This window comes from Numida meleagris, chromosome 5 (assembly GCF_002078875.1).
Source record: "Numida meleagris isolate 19003 breed g44 Domestic line chromosome 5, NumMel1.0, whole genome shotgun sequence".
NCBI lineage: Eukaryota > Metazoa > Chordata > Aves > Galliformes > Numididae > Numida > Numida meleagris.
Window position 1 is genome coordinate 24,094,344 of NC_034413.1, and position 17,749 is coordinate 24,112,092.

Below are 17,749 nucleotides of genomic sequence, written 5' to 3' on the forward strand. Positions count from 1 at the left end.
GTTAAGAATAGAATCTTAGATTTTGTGATATTGTGTTTCATCTCTGAATAAAAATAGCAAGAATCCATTATTGTTATGAATCAACACTGCAAAAATCTGATGTATTCAGACAGCTTACAAGAAAAGATTAAATGTTGGCTTAATAAACAAGAGAAGTAGAACATTGCTGACGTGTGAGAAAGATGTCTCTATGAAGAGGACTGTAATCTAGTTTGCTAAGCTATTATGACCTTGCACAAAGATGCATGGACTCATTTCTCCTCTGGTTTTGATGGACGAAACCGCTCTTTTGTGTAAGTCTGTTCATGCTCAGTAGAATTTTAGAGACTGAGAAGGAATTACCTTTAAGAAATAATTTATATCTTTCCTTTTTCTTTTAAAACTTATATTTAACTCATTTATTTATATTAATGTCTCTACTTGGCTAATATTCAGTAGCATTGGCCAAATTTAATGCTTTCTTGTTACTTTCTATCTAAAGAGCACCATATTCTGGGATAAACTTGAGTTCATTTTCTGCCAAACAGTATGTTTCCTGTAATATTTTGTTTTGCAGAAGTCTTGAATATTCCCATGTCCATGCTGGTCCATTGGCACTTTCAATTTGAACTCATTAAATCTCAGAAGCCTTCTCAGAAGGTCAAGTGGTGACAGGGTGTTGATTAAATTTGTTAACTGTAGAAGAAATTGGAGTCAGCTCTATGTTATGCAATCTGCAAAAGAGCTTATAGAACTCATTTTCTTTCCTTTTCTCTCCATAGGAGTGAAACACATAGGAGTGTTTTCTGCTTCTCAGTAGATGTACTCAACAAACATTCAGATTTTCAGATGGGCAGGTGTCTCAAGGTATATTCAAGAAGTGAATGTCTCAAATGAAAATATTTATGTACTAGAATTTTTTTTGGCATGACTAAACTAAATTTACGTGTTTTTTTTTTTTTTTTTTTTTTTTGTCCATGTTTTCCCTAGCTTTTAAGATGGGAAAGAAACTGTATGCCATGGGAGAAAGATATCACTTTATCACCTTCTTATATTAACATGTATTTGATAATTTTTATTAGTGGCTTCATAATTTATTTTTTTAACACATATCTGACAATACTAGCTATTTCACTACCAATTTGACCATATGACCATTACATGATTTTTTTTTTCTAACAAGAAAATCAGAATAGCCTGTTAAATCAATTTATGTTCCAAAGTGATGTTTGTTGCATGTAACTATCACAGACAAATTAGAAAATCATACTTTGCCTAGATTTAAGGGCTACAGTCTAGGTACAAATTTTTCACTGTCTACAAGGAGGGCCAAGACTTGAGCTTTGCATACCTCATGAAATTAAGCAGTTAAAAACCCTAACACATCCAAAAACTGGATTTAGAGATTAGGGAGAGCTGGGCTACAGATGTGTCCTTCTCTGAAGCAGAGATCACCAGTTCTGCTGTATATGTTGTTCCTTTGAAGGTCCAGATCTCTGTAAAAATATGCAGCCCTCAAATCTTGGGGCACAGACTGAAAGTTCCAGGGAATTGGCTTCCATACTTACCCCAACTGTGAACTTAGAATATGACTTTGAGAAAATGTCCAGTAATAGTTATTTAAGTCGCAACAATCAAGAAAACTAGTCAGTCAACAGGCTATATGTGGTCCCTATATTTCTTTATTTCAATCTGCGTATTTGAATTGGTAGGCATGCTGAAAAAAAAACAAAACAACAAAAAGCACTTTTCTTGTAGAGTGCAGGCAACACAGTGCAAATTACACACTCAGTTCTCTCCATGTGCATCTACAGAAAATATTACATCTCTCATTCCTCTTCAGTACAGAGCGCTATCAATAAAAACTGCACAATATAACTGAATAAGTTTATAGTAGGAACTGGGATGAGTCTGCCAAAACTTGTATTTTTCCAAGGCCTGGGACTCCAAAATGGAGACATGTTTTTAATTAGTATGTGATGACAAGATGAAGAAGGAAGGTACTTATTTTCATTTAATGCAGTCCCACAGCTGTTACAGGCGAAAGTATAAAACTTTGTTTTGGAGGGGATCTATGAGTAATAATTAAAACTGAATTCCCCTAGTTATAGCTGAATGGGCATCAGAGTACTTAAGGCAGATCATGCCTTAAATGCCCAGTAAATTGCCATAGATCCATTAAGTTAATTGAAATTCAGATAATTTAAACTTGCTTGGATTCAGTCTGCTATGGAGAAAAACACAAGGCAAGTCAAATACCAGATCTGTAGTTTTATTTCGCTGGGTAAAAGATGACATCTTTGTCTTCTGTTTGCCGCAAAACTGAGAAAATCTGCTGATCTCTCTCTGCCTATAAAATGATATAATTTAATGGTGTATCTCAGGGACGGATTGACTTTATAAAATGGTCTCTTTACTGACTTTAGAGAATTTACTTTGGTTCATAACAGTTGCACACTGTTTGTAGAGAATTTGGGAAACAGTAGATGAAAGATGGTACAGAAATACAGATGATTTTACATTAACATTGATATCAATACATTATCAGTTTGCTGCTCTCTCGCGCCAAATTTTAGATCTAGAATATTCTCCTTCATGAAACTACATAGTCAAAGAACAGTCTACCTTTTCTTTAACAGATAAGTGTCTTTGAAGCATCCTTTCAGATATCTGTTTGCTGACTGTACTGAAGTTCAGTTTCTATATCTAAGTGCCTTGCATGCATCCTTTCTTCTTTCTCTGTGCTGGGAAACTGTTGCAAATGGTTTTCTTTAGCAGGGTCAGGAAGTATTTTTCCATTTGGCTACTCTTTATTCCTGCTTTTCATTTACAGACTAATTTCATAGTTAGGCACTAGGCAGCTGCTCTTCTAATGTGTGGACTGGCATAGCAAATAATTTTATTATGTCTACAGTGCACCAGGTTGCATTATAAAGTTTCAGACAAGGCTATCTCCTTCCTCTCTCTTTCATAGCTTTTAGCTATGCCTATGCAATTAAATGGGGGAGCTGACTCTGCGGACATCCTGATAGATACAAAGAGGGATAGCTTCTTTGAACAGCAAGAGTATCGGTTCAAGATTAGTTTAAGCCAATCTAATTGCAGGCTGCTCCTGTTGACCTTCATTGTCTCTGTTTCTCCTCCTTCTCAGCTAATTTTCAGCAGAAGCACTTCTCTGAACCCATTTCATGGCATGGCTTTGTGCATGCCAGTGATGGCAAAAGAAAAAAGCAGGAAGGAATGGGAGAGAGGAGAAAATAGCTGTGGTATCAGGACTTGCATGGTGCCAAGCCAGACTAGATTGGTGATGTCAGGTGTGTGTACTCACCACTCCAAATAGTTGAATTTCTTTTTGTTTCTAAAGGCAATTTTTCAGAGTGCTCTCGTCTTCACAGTTCTGCTCTGATAGCATGCTAAGCAATAATATCATTGTTTATTCTACCTTTTTTTTCTAGGCTTTGAGCCTTGTGAAATTCTGTATCATCTGGAAAGCATGCTGAAGTAGAGAACACTAGTACAGGTTTTCAGATGCACGATTTCCATGTTTATGTTGTAGGCATTGTAATGTTCAGCCTGAGGAAGTCATTTTTAGCAAGTAGTAAAGCAAATGTATTTTGCAATACTATTCTTGTAAATTGGATGTGTTTAGGACAGAGAAGTTTAAAGACAAGACAAGTTCAACATATTTTGTGGCAGACTTTGGTTTGAGTTTAGGAAGGCCAGTTCCGCCATCTGCTTATCTTAGAATCATTAAGGTTGGAAAAGACCACTAAGATCATCTAGTCCAACCATCAACCCATCTCCACCATGCCCACTGAACTATGTCACCCAGTGCGACATCAACACGTCCCTTGAAAACCTCCGGGGATGGTGACTCTACCATATCCCAGGGCTGCCTGTTCCAATACCTCACCACTTTTCTGAGATTTTTTTCATAATATCCAACCTGAACCTTGTTTGGCACGACTTAAAGCCGCTACCTCTTGTCCTGGGAAAAAATACCCACCTCCATCTCACTACAGTCTCCTTCCAGGTAGTTGTAGAGAGCAGTAAGGTCTCTCCTGAACCTCCTCTTCTCCATACTAAACAATCCTACTTCCCTCAGCCACTCCTCCTAAGGCTTGTGTTCCAGATGCTTCACCAGCTTCATTTTCTCAGTAGAAGAGCTATTTCAACTTAACTTTCAAATATAGCAAATTCAGTTTTAGTTGTACTGGACAGATATCAAAACACAGCATACAGATGTGCTCATCATATGTAAAGAAGCCAATTCCAGCCTCCTTAGTGTCAAATAAAAGCCTTTTAGGCACGTGTTCAGAGAAAGTATATTCCTAGTCATGGAGCCAATAGGAAACACCTGTCAATGGGACTTTGATTTATTTTCAATTCTACGAATGCCTTCTGATGATCCAGTTAAAAGGATCCTCACTAAATACCTTTGAAAAATGCTGGGGAGAAAGCTTTGAGTCTGGATGCTCTTTTGCATCACTGTTTTTTGTAAGGCTCCTGTAAATGCCGGTACTTCTGAGCCTACTTCAGAAGGGTTCATGCAGTTACTTCTAGAAGAATGACCAGTTCTGTCATTGTAACTTCAGTGAATTAAAATTTCCACTTACAAGAGCCAGAAAATTATTACAATAGCAGCCTATTTGTAAAGCTGAAGCTCTCTATACCAAAGTAACAAATTCTGGCTTTTTGGAGCTGATAATGGAGGAATGAGGTTGTCTGTAGTTATAAGTCAGGAGCTTATGAGAAGCAGTTACTGTTTAGAAGATTATTTCTTTTCTGTTCTGCATAAGAAAAAACTACAATTAATTAGTGTATATAAAAATGAGATGATATACAGTCCATTACCTAGGTAGTTCACTGTCAAAGCTGCTCTACCTTTACACTAAAGATTTGTGGATACCATATCTGCAGGGGCAATAATGAAAAATTCTGAACTCAATTCATTTAATCTATTTCCAGCTGGAAAGTAAGTAAACGATGTGGAAGAGGAGAAATTTTATCAAGACACAATTGAAAAATGCACTAATTATTCTTGGCTAGCAATCTCTTTACTCTTTTAATTCTTTCAGAAATTTTTGAAAGTCTGTTTTTACCTTCCTCTTCAGTTGTGTTCTGTGGGTTAGTTACCTATCAGTTTCTGCTGTTAGGGGTGAAAGTCATTGTTTTATTAGATTTTCAGAGAGATTTAGGATGCACAGTGGGTGCGTGTGTGTTGGAGGAGAGACTTTATGCAGCAGAACCTATTTAACACTGCTGGTTTTCTGACTGTAGCTTCTGAGAAGATCAGATGCCCAATCCAAGGATAGAGCCAGCTCAATTTCACATGATTCTGCAGTGCTGTTGAAAAGCTGCTCACTGTTCCTCCTGTGTGCTTAAGAGTCTGTGCAATTATATCCTGAACTAGAACAAGAGACCTGAGCCACCCTAAGAACCAAACATTTTCACTTGTTACGTTTTCAGTTATGTTCCAGTGCATGGTCATCAGTGTCAGCCCAAGATAGGAGAAAATAAGTGGAAACAGAGGGCAAGACCGCACTTAATATGGTAGCTTGTAGTGATGTTGGATTAAGATGATTTTATAATTCAGTTGCTAATGATAACTTTTAAACTTTTGTTAAGAGCAAATCATGTTGGTGAGTCCTGTAAGATATCATTTTGTTTGTATCTCACTAAAGCCTTTAGCCTCCATTCTGTTAATGTGCTTTTAATTAAAGTACCGGTGATGTAGATGGTTGCTGTGAAAGTTTCTAATGAAGGTGGATATATGATCCATTTCACTGGAGTAAAACTTCTGCCCATTCTCTTCTTGCATACTGATAAGATTGATCGCTTCTGTTGCATAAATCCACAGATTCAGAGTAGTCTGTTGCCTTCTTTCTCTCTTTTTATTCCATTGATGTTTTGGTTCTTTTTCATGTGTTCAGAGTTAATAGCCAAAATGACTAGATTTTTCCTCTAGGAGTTCCAGTGCTCCATTGTGAGTCCCTGAAAGGAAACAGGGATGAGCTGTGTCTATTTGGAACGTATTGCTTGGTTTTTAATATGTGTTTCCCTGAGTGTGTTCCCTATGATTCCACATGGAAATGCTCCAGCATTAGGCTAAAAAGCAATTTCATATTTCCTTCAATTTCTCTGTCAGCTTTACTTTTGACCCCGACTAATGCTTACCAGTGTAATTATCTGTGACGTGTGACGTGTGACTCCTATGCTTTGCATTCCATTCGATCCACACAGTGATGTTCTCCAATCCACTGCAATTATGAAAGCTTGGAAACAGATTAAAAAAAAAAAAGAGGATGATAAACTAAAGAAACACTGCTAAATCAGGACATAGCAAGTTTGAATTTAATCCCTTTACAACTCTCATTAAAATCTGTGAGGACTGTCTTCTGCGCTTGCATGACCAATGCTTTGATCTTTGCTATTTGTCTCTACTGTATCCAGGCCTGGGGGCCCCAACACAAGAAGGATGCCAAATCGGTCTAGAGAAGGGCTCAGACGACTGGAACACTTTCCTTATGAAGAAAGGCTGAGGGAGATGGGCTTGTTTAGCTTGGAGAAGGGAAGGCTCCAGGGAGACCTCACTGCAACTTTCCAGTAGCTGAAGGGAGCTTGCAGACAGGAGGGGGACTGACACAGTCTTATAGTGACAGGAAAAGGGGAATGTCTTTTAGTTAAAAGAGGAGAGATTTAGGCTAGATGTTAAGAAGAAATTATTTACTCAGAGAGCAGTGAGGCATTGGCACAGGCTGCCCATAGAAGCTGTGGTTGTCCCATCCCTGGAGGTGTTCAAGCCCAGGCTGGATGGGATCCTGTGCAGCCTGAGCTGGTGGGTGGCAACCAGCACACAGCAGGCGATTGGAACTAGATGATCTTTAAGGTCCCTTCTAACCCAAGCCCTTTTATGATTCTTTGTTTCTGTGATGCTATTTATGACCTTATCTCAATCTGTTAAGGTATGTGAGATGCACTTCTGAATGTGAGGGAGAAGGCAAGCCTGATTTATCCACACAGATGAAAAGAAAGTCCATATTTTATAAGGATATGTAGAGAACCATGTGAAAATTCTCTAAAACATGTGAATATGCTCTAAAATAACAAAATCCAACTTACATAATGTTCATATTGATAAAAGGAATATGTGGTAGAAGAGATTGTGGGATTCTACAACAGCGTTTTGGACTTCTGGAGCAAAGAGTCAAAATTCAGGTGGCTGGAAGAGTCTCATGATACTGGGTTTACCTGATCTGAAAGATGCTGCTAAACATCTCCTGCAGGTCCCCCTTGGCCACAGCTATTTCTAGCTTGTGATGCAGAGATGTCAAAAGGATTACATCAGTTTCTTGCTTTCAGATGTGCTGAACTTTAAGATTTTTGTATGTATTTTATAGAAATAGATATATTATGAGATGTTTTTCAGTGCACCAGTTTCTGTTGTTGGCCTCTTAGCTTTGGTTTTGATGTGAAGTCTGTGTGGCTTCTCATAGTGGGGAATCCACAGCCACATGGCAACATAGGCAGATTTGTTTTCCAAAATGAATATGTGAATACTGCATGTACAAAAACGCTGTGTTATAGAATGTGATGGTTTTATAAAAATGTTGGAAATATGATTATAAGGTATATAGACTGAAAGAATAGTAGCAATCAACAAAGAAAACAAGTCACACAAAATACACTGTCTATTGAAAGAAGTATGCTTGTATCAGAAATAGTGTTGCCAGTAGGAGTAGGGAAGTCATTCTCCCTCTACTCAGCGCTGGTGAGGCCGCACCTTGAGTACTGTGTCCAGTGTTGGGCCCCTCACTGCAAGAAAGACATTGAGGCCCTGGAGCATGTTCAGAGGAGGGCAACGAAGCTGGTGAGGGGTCTGGAGCACAGGCCTTATGAGGAGTGGCTGAGGGAGCTGGGATTGTTCAGTCTGGAGAAGAGGAGGCTCAGGGGAGGCCTTATCGCTCTCTGTAAATACCTGAAGGGAGGTTGTAGTGAGCTGGGGGTCAGCCTCTTCTCTCTTATAACTAGTGGCAGGATGAGGGGGAATGGCCTCAAGTTGTGCCAGGGGAGATTTAGGCTGGACATTAGGAAATTCTACTTTTCTGAAAGAGTGGTCAGGCACTGGAATGGGCTGCCCAGGGAGGTGGTTGAGTCACCGTCCCTGGAGGTGTTCAAGAAACATTTAGATATAGCGTTGGGAGACATGGTTTAGTGGGGTTATTGGTGGTAGGTGGATGGTTGGACTGGATGATCTTGTAGGTCTTTTCCAACCTAACTAATTCTATGATCCTATGATTCTAAGTATCATCTACATGATTCTTCAGATTTGTCTTTTGCTGCAAGAAACAAAGACATGGTAAAAAAATCTGGGCTCGAGGCTAATGTGCTTTTGTGTGTGTGTGTATTGAATAGGTAGGTGTGTGGATTTCTCTTTTATTTCTCGTGCAAAACTTTAAATTTTTACCTTATTGTTTATTTCTCTTACTGTCCTTTTTTCTATGTTATAAAAGGTATAGATACAGATATTTCATTTTTAGTAAGTTCTTACTTAAGCAGCCTTATCTTGAATGTAGCTACCTTTCTTACTGATTCAGGAGTGTGAGTGTGTCCCAGAAAAACAATACATACATATTCCCATATTCCATATATATTTTTTCAGGTAAAGTAAGTGCTTTTTAGGTATGATCTGTCCTTGTCTAAATAAAATAAAATAAAATAAATTCATGTGAAATATATCCTAAAGTATATCCTGGAGTGGTTTGTAGATGGAGCTGTAGCTGGCTGAAACATTCCAACTAAATTTGAATGATGTATCTTATGTTTCATTTTTGCTACTTAAATAGAAAAATAGAAAAAAAACTGGCATCTAGTTTCAATAACATTATTTTCTACAATGTTCCAATTAATATGAAAACTTACTTGAGAAAATTATCTTCTTGCATTTGTATTCTCAGTTCCATTTAAAAAGCAGAATAATAAATACTATTAAACTTCTTGCAGAAGCTACAGAATCTACCGTAGATTTTCCTGCAAAATAGAGGTTCAATGTACTGAATATTTTCATTTTGAATTTTATTCTTCACCCTTAATTTGCAGGCATTATGAGCTACTGCAGTGCTTGCCGGCTTGGGTTACCTTCTGAAGTCTGCTGCAAGAGGATCAGGTTTTTGGGAAACATTTGTAAATAGTGATATGTGGTTTCCATGTGCTTAAACTGTGATGCACTGTGACCATCTTTTTTAATAGGCACTTTTCTAATTTCTTAATGACACTTGTAATCATTGTGATTTAAATAAGTTTTGATGATTCATATAGTTGAGGCTAAATGTTGTAAATCAAAGCTATTGATAAACCTCATGATACAGGAAGCAAAAGCCTGATTTTTTAAATACTCTAAGCCCTCCCCTTGCTTGCACACTTGCACATGTATGCACAGAGACACGCATGCATGTACATGCACATTTCAGCTCTAACATAGAAAATGTGCTCCAATCGTGGTGGATGAAAGTGTTACATGAGAGCTTGTGAAGCCTGCTTTGGCAGGGGAGTTGGACTGGATGATCTCTAGAGCTCCCTTCCAGCCCCTACAATTCTGTGTTTCTCTGATTCTGTGAAGCACTGTACACAAATGTTGTGCTGAACAGGGCTGCTCTGGAGTCAGAGGGTGCCTGTTCACAGTTTTCCAGGAGGCTATTGGGTTTGGTTGCCTGCAGAACCAGGAAAGCTGCACAATGTTTGATCATCTTCTGAAAAATGTTTTGCAAATGTTAAGCCTAGGAACTGAAATTCTGCTGTTCCATTAGTAATGTAGGAAGTAAGTGTTAGTGCACTGCCGAAAAATTATCTGCAATTGATAATTTGCATCTTACGGAGCTCAAAGATGGCCTCAGAATGTAGCAGAAATTAAGTGAAATGCTTTGTTTAATAGTTTTGGGCAGACAGAGGACCTACTGTGTTATAGTCCTATTTTAAACCTACACCTCAGTTCCACTTTTAGGACCTTGCAAGTTAGAGTAATGCTGCAGTTCTACTGAAGCTGGAAGTAGCAGAGGGTTCCTGAAAAATGTGGCTTTTACACTGCATGTTAAAAGAGTACACAAATTCAGAGTGTACAAAATTCTACTTTTTATTTTACTCCATGAGGAAACTGAATTTGCGGAAAAATAAAAAATAATGTTACAACACCTTAGTTGTCCCCGATTTTTGTAGGGAGAAAAAATAATCAAACAGTTTTATGCTAATTATCCACCAATTAACCTTTGCTTTTTTCTTTTTTCTTTTTTTTTTTTTTTTTGAACTCCATTTACTTTGTCTGCTTCTGTTTTTGTTTTCTCATTTATTTATTTATTTATTATAGGCTGGAAAGATTACCTTGTTGCATTATAAACAAACACTAAACCTTCTAAAGAGATTTCTCATCTGCACTGTTTTGCTGGTGAGTTGCTTGAAGCCTGATGCTATAAAGATAATAGAATTAGCAGACCTAGCAGACCTCATTATTTTTAATTACTATTACTGCTGCTCACACACTACATGTAATTTGGTAAAGCTGGAGTGGGGTGAGGGGAGGAAACCAAGATTTCTGTGTTGCAAAATAGTCCATCATAGGAGTGGTTGTTGTCAAATCCTTCTGTGAATTATGTGGGTTTTTTTCAATTTATCTTTTTAATAATATTCAGATCAAGTCTTGGAAACTGAACGTAACAAAGAAGCAAAGGGGATATGAGCCATAAATAGGTCAAAATCTAAGTACGTTCAGCTCACAGTTTGGTTCATTTATCAAAGCAAAATCAATTGTTATTATTAGCCTATTATCATCATCCTTCCAGTGAGCTGGCTTCATTTTAATCAATATTTCTAATTAGGCTACATCAAATACAGTTTTTAACTGTAGTATCCCAGTTCAGTGTAGGGTAATTATACATGTGTATCCGTACCCATTCTTTCTGTTCTATCTTTGTTAATAAGATGTTTCTTTACAAATGAGTAAGAAGCAACTATATGTCAAACAGGTTTGTAGTAGTTATGCATCAGAGTTGATGATGGATCACCTACTGCATTGAGATACTGTTTTGTCTTTTATTTGTATGAGCTATACATCTTAAATAGCATGCCATAAAATAACTCCCTCATTTTAAAATAACTTTAAATAACTATCGCTGAAGTTTCAGGTAACAAGGCAGAGACTGAGAACCAGTGCTCTCTGCCATAGTTTCTCCTGGCTCCTTTTCACTTGTAAACTAAGTGTTAATGCAAATGGATGCAAATCACCAGTTTACTGCTCCCCAGTAGTTTCTTTTCATCCTATGAGTATCTTTGTTCCTCCAGGGTTTGTCTGATAGCCGCCTAGCTATATATATATGAATAAGAAGAAGTGAGCTGCCCTTTTGCAGAAAATTTCAGTGAATTTCCCTGTGGAATTCCATTAGGCTCCGTTACAAATCCCATCTCAGTAACAGGCCAGTGATCACAGCAAAGTTAATGGAGAAGCTGGAAGGAGAAACAGGAGTTTTTGCACCCAGATATCTTAATCTGAGACATAATTATTTGATGAGTTCATCTGAGGACATAACGAGCTTGACAAACTTTGAAGTCTGGCAGACTGAAAGTAGACACAGTCAAGTGTGCAAATACTTTTTGGAATATTTTGTGTATCTGATTCTGTGCCTCTCCCTTATCTTTTAGACCCCCTTCCCACCCTCCCCCCTCTTTTCTTTTTTTTAACGTTTTAAAGAGTTTGTAAAGTTCTCAAAAAAGAATACTTCTTTATGTGATATAAAACATTCCTTGCAGTAACAGCTTCTGCTCTCTGGTGCTCACATTTCCTATCGTAAGTGCTGCCAACATTCATTAAGGAGGCATTTGATAACATTTGTAGTGTCATGTGTATTTTAGAGAATTTTCTTCATTTGTAGACATGCAATATAAATGGGTATCAGCATACTCTAGCCTTGGCCTTTTAATTCTGACTTCAGTATTGTTACAAACACTTGGAACCATTTTACTCTGCTGATGTGATGCCAGATGAATTTAGTCATAGAGGAGAGCTATGAGATTTCTGATCTGTGTAACAACAAGCATTTTTCTCTGTACTGATGTTGAGGTGATTTTAAGAGCATCTCTATTTTGGAAGAAAGCAACTTAAAGATTTACATTTTCATTTTTGTCTCAGGTTAATTAGAGATCAATGTTAGGGTGAAGGAGAACATTATGGAGTATGTGTAGTTTCAGTGGGATGAACCTCAAAAAGATGCCAGTGATTTATCCATTCATGTGCTTTTGTGCGTGCATATAGCATACGGTACTTAAACATCTATTATAGAAAACAGCACACTGGGGATTTGGGTAATAGATCATTTTAATGTATGAATAGGTTACATTTCTAACTGCTGGTTGGATAAGGGTTAGTTTGTATGGGAAGGGGAATAAAGTAAATGACTGAGAAAATTTATAATATTGCAATTCAACAAAAATATTGATTAGAAGATGAGGAACTCAATTTTTATAAACTTAATCAACGCTGATTGTTTGGTACCCAGCTAGTAATCTGTCAAAGACAAATAAAAGCTGCAGGCATGAAGAGGGGAGAGACCAAGCTGGCAATAAGCTGGGGAGAAAACATTTACAAACAAAGCAAAAACTACCAGAAACACAAATGTAATTTTCCAGAATATTGGACCACTGTTTTTTTTTTTCTGTGTTCTTATTTTGTTTTGTTTGTATTGCTATGTAGTTGCTTGACTGGAAATGATATTTCTACAAGCAACTGTTGTATTTAAGAAAATCTGGCTTGTGTTTTAATATGTTATAATTCTGCTAGCGTCCTGTATTTCCATAGTAATCATCAAATAATCAGGTCCACAAAATAGGAGGATGCTGAGATTCATCTAGTGCTGTGAGTGCCTTGGTCAAAGGTCAGCACCAGGGGAGTTCTGTGCCACAGTATGCAGGTGCCACTTGTGTCCCGGCCATTAAACATGAAACTAAAATCAATGTTGCTACTGCTTTGCAAGCTGGCAAATGTTGTCACATCAGCAGAAAAAAAAAAGGACAAAATTTGCACACATGGTGTGCTTTTCTAAGGAACTGTGCAGATTCTGAAAGAAGTTTTAAAGAGCTTGTAACTCTGGTTGTATCTCCCAAAACAGAAAGAAGCTGTAATTTTCCCTAGAGATGCTCCCCCTTTTAAATAGTCCTTGGAATGGAAGGAAAGCCTTCTGTGCCTCTGAGGAGGGGTGAGGAGTTGCTCCTGCAGTTTTGGTCAAGATGGTTGCTACCAAGTGCTCTTAATTTGGCATTTTCTTTAGAAGCTATCAGCATCCCTGAAATAAGCATCTGTCATGGAGCTGGCAAGCTGGGTGTTGGGTGCCTGCCCAGACATAGCATAACAAGACTGGGGGGCACAGCTTGCTACAGCACACAGCAAAATTTCTGAGCCACTGACCCACAAGCTCACATAACATGTGAAATTGAAAATGTAGCCTGCCAGTGGAAACTAGACAAATATTTTAAATGATCTTCCAAAAAGTACCCTGAGCTATTGATCAATAGAAAAACTTCATGTGTATTTTTGGGGAGAGGACTATTTTGCTTTTTAAAATTATTTTCTAATGGTGAAGATTGTGTTTATTCTTCTTAAATCATTTGACTAGACCAGCTTCTCTTCCATGTTGTGTTGCTTTATGTTCGAGAACATATTCCTATGTAGTGTTTTACATAAATGCTTTTCAGCCAGTGCTAAGAAATATTTTGTATTATAATTGTATCTGGTAAAAACAAGCAGTTGGCAGACAAAAAAGTGTGCCAAGACCTATTTAATATGCACAGTCACCAAGAGAAGTGAACATGTAACTAGAACCTGGGCAGAAGTCTTAGCTCTTCCCATTTACTTTTAAGTTAAGCTTACAAATATCAGTTTACTTTAATGGAATTATTTCTGATAAGCAAATATGTGAAATAGCCCCAGACGCTTCTGTAAATTTCTCTTCTGTAATTTTTCCCTCTTATGAAAGGGTTATTACTTCACTGAGAGCTGTATTTCCTTCCAGAGACTTCCTAGCAGCTCTGAAAAGTTTGCTGGAGCCTGCAGCTTTCCTGCTTGAATTATTTTCTCACCCTCTGAAAGGAATTTTTCTGTCTCATTTGCAAAAGAATGCAGTAATGAATTAATTAAGCTTAACTATGGGTTTTTAGTTTTTTTCCTTTTTAAGTCTCTTTTTAATTTGAGTAATATTTTTCTATGCATATAGACCTATATACATTTTAGAAACTGCTATTTAGAGATGTCTGTGTCTCAAGGAAAATAAAATAGCTTCACTATATTTTTAGCATTTAAAGCAAAGTGATGCGCATTTAAAATGAAAGATTTTCTGTGAAGGGTGAAACTCACTAACAAGACAGCAGATAATCATGTAGGGCCAGTAAACTTTTACACAGCTTTGAGAATTAAGTACTTTCAAAGAACTTATGGTCTTGATAAACTGTGTAATTTTGGTTCTTGCAGTGTCATATAGCTAAGTAAAGTAGTCTGGATTTCATATTGTTCCAGTTTTGAATGAGAAAACAAGAAATCATAGTAATTTTTATTACTTGTCTGTTTCCCAAGTATTTATCAGACATTCTGCAGATGCAAAGCAAAACTGATCCTTGCCTCAAAGATCTTATAACTTAAATAACTTTCAGATTTAAGCTCCTTAGAAAGTGTTGAAATTGTTGCTTCAGAATATAGCATTTTAAAATGGTGTTTCAATTTCAGCTAAGGGCATTCTCAGAGTTAACTAGTTTCTGATAGAAGGATTATTTCTAGTGTGAGTTCAAAAACTGAGAAGGCAGAGAAGCACGTGCAGTTTTTGTTGCCTTTGTTAGGTTTTATCATATTATACATGTGGGTAGAACATCTATCATTCCGGTGATCAATAGAGCCTGTTGAGCCCTTGGTGGTGGTTTAATATATGCATTTATTGCACCGTTCTTATATCCCCTGGGGTTCTTCCTTGAAGGGTAGAGATAGTCAGTACATGTGAGAAGTCAGATAGAGGAGAGAGGCATGTGGACCCTCACTAAGTTACTCATTTTCTGCTGTTGCCATGATTCATGGATTTGCCACCATTGTCTGATCTTGCCCTTTCAGAGTACATGTCATTAGTGAACATTGTCATGACACAAAATCAAAACTAATTTCATTTTGTAAGGGACACCCACAGCTGTGACTCTTGCTGTAAATATGATCATGTTGTTTTTCTGTCATAATGATGAGTTGATGTATGCAATGTTAATAAGATACTTAACATTTCTAGCAATGGTAGATGAGAAAGTGTTCACTCTGTATTGTGTAAAGCTTAAAGTTTATGTAAGTGGGCTGATAGAGATATTTATAACTGTTAATCATTTTAAGACAGGTCACAAATCAGGTGCAAAATTCTTTGCTTAATTTGTAACTAGGTATTTAAAAACATGAAATCAATATTATGGATTATGAAGGAACTCTACTTATAAAGCTTTTTCAACAGTAGGGTAGGACATCTCTAGAATTAAAGTCATATATGAGATTTATCAGTTCAGTATTTTTTCAGTACTATTGTGAAATAAAGACTGCACGCTCCATGGTTGTGTATCACAATGACAGCACAAGCAACTGAAAGATTGGGAGGGAAAGATCGTGTCTTGAATCACCTATGGCTCTTGAATAAAACAATCAAACAATCTTGTGAGCCTATAAGACTCGACTTACAGCAGTCATATAGCAGTAAATACTGTGCTTGAACACTGAAGTATTTATATTTAACCTATAAAAATATCATTTATTGCACAGCTTGTGATGTACATGGTTGCTAATATTGACCTTCTTGTTTTAAGACTCTTGATAAGTAAAGTCATCATAGGTGAGAGAGACTGATGATCACCGAGCTGGTCACTGGGTGGAAGCAGCTTTTCCTTCTGGTTAAGAACTAAATTATATTTCCTATGAAGAACTATCAGGCTTAAGTCTCCCTTTTCTTGAGAGATTAGATAAAAAGTGCTCTGGCAAATTTTTGCCACTGAGGGTCCTGTGATACAAACATGTTCTCCTGGAGGAACCTTATCTATCTGTGGTGTTTGTTTCAAATATTATGAACAGCTGCTTTGAGCTAAGTCAACTACTTCCAAAGCAAGCCAGTTTGTGTTAAAAGCAAACTCAACTTCTATGTGAAAGCTAGCAACCAGCTAAGGATTACTGAGGGGAAAAAAAGGGTTGTCTTCTTGCACTGCACAACAGCTATTACCAATAGCTAAGTAAATTAGAAGTTAATATAACCCAGACAGGTAAATCCGAATCTTCCTGCTCTTTCACTGGTGCTTTCTGTGGACTAGTCTTAAATCCTACTTAAATTTGCGTGCTTGAGCTCATCTATAACTGAAGCAGATCTATTTTTGCTACTTTTTTTTACTAAAAATTATGACTTAATTTTTTAAATTATTATTATTATTATATTTTCTCCTGACCTCACAAACCCATGTTTAGGAATGGCTTGACACTTATGTCAGCCAACGACATTGCATTATTTTGAACATGTGTGCCTTGTTGGCTTATCATACAGTACTCACCCAAATGAGAAAGATATTTTAGTTCACTTAAGAACCTTAAAGTTTTGTTCCATGATATTGCAGCTTTTTGAATACCAGTATCGGTACTGGCTGAGCTATTCCTACCTGTGACTTAATGCAGACTGTACCAGTGGTGTGATCTCAAACTGAAGTTTAGGATGCTAGGAGAACCCTTTTGCTTTGTACTTAAGTATTTTGTTTTTAACCAAATTGTGACCTTCAATGTGAGAGTATATTGTGCTGAAGACCACATTTAAGCCATTTAAATATTACATGTTTCTGATAAGAAGGGCATATTCATAAAATTGTTCTTTTCTGACACAGAAAATAACCCACTTTAGTAGACATTTAAAAATTGAGATAGATTATGTAAATAATAATAATAATAAATAACTCTTCATTAAATGAATCACTTTTTAGTTTCTTCTTGTTTTATTTTCTCATTTGCATATTAAAGGCTGAAATCGAGAAATGTTGGAGACAGTTGTTTCTGTTCATTCTCTAATTAAAGAACATCTGTTCTCTTCCCTCTCAGTTGTATCCCATCCCAAAGGTTTGATTTCAAAACTGTTGTAGCCATTCTCAGAACATGAAAGAGCAGCATTTCAACAAGTCAGCATCAGCCATTTCAGTTATACCCCCTTCTTATTTTCAGGTTAATGATACAGTTAAGGACTTATCTCTGTCCCAAACTCCATAAAAAGAAAAAAAAATAGTAAAAGAAAAATTTTATTCTGTTTTCCTGAATCTGATAAAGTTAGAGACTATGTTATAGAAGCAGTTGTTAAAGTCTTTTATCTAGACTAGATAACAGATGTTTTGGTAAGCAGTTTCACTCTGATATGTACTATTACTACTTGAACCTGATCTTGACAAATAGGCTGTTAACTACCAGGATTACAGGAATAATATAACTGTTAAACTTCTAATATAAAATGCTGCAACTATTTAGTACTTGTTTGAGATATGAAAATTAATATAAAAGCAAATGTTCTGGATCTGTGGTTTATTTTTCTGAGATTGTAATGTTAGTGTAGATTAACATTCACTCTTGGTCTTTAAGTGATTATAGATTAGTTTTGTAAATATAAGCTTTCAAATATGACTAACTGCATAACTGGAAGAAAGAATCATAAGCTAATGAGTGGCAGGTATCATGACATACAGGAGACTTTCAAAATCA

General features: G+C 36.8%; 1 long non-coding RNA gene across 1 annotated transcript in view; it reads left to right on the forward strand.

Annotated features, from left to right (window-relative positions):
- Window positions 1-9,856, forward strand: part of LOC110400453 — a 158,150-nt gene extending 148,294 nt beyond the window's left edge. Inside the window, exons 8-9 of the long non-coding RNA XR_002439857.1 lie at window positions 762-846; window positions 9,079-9,856. This is a non-coding gene — a long non-coding RNA (uncharacterized LOC110400453). The remainder of the gene's footprint in view (window positions 1-761; window positions 847-9,078) is intronic.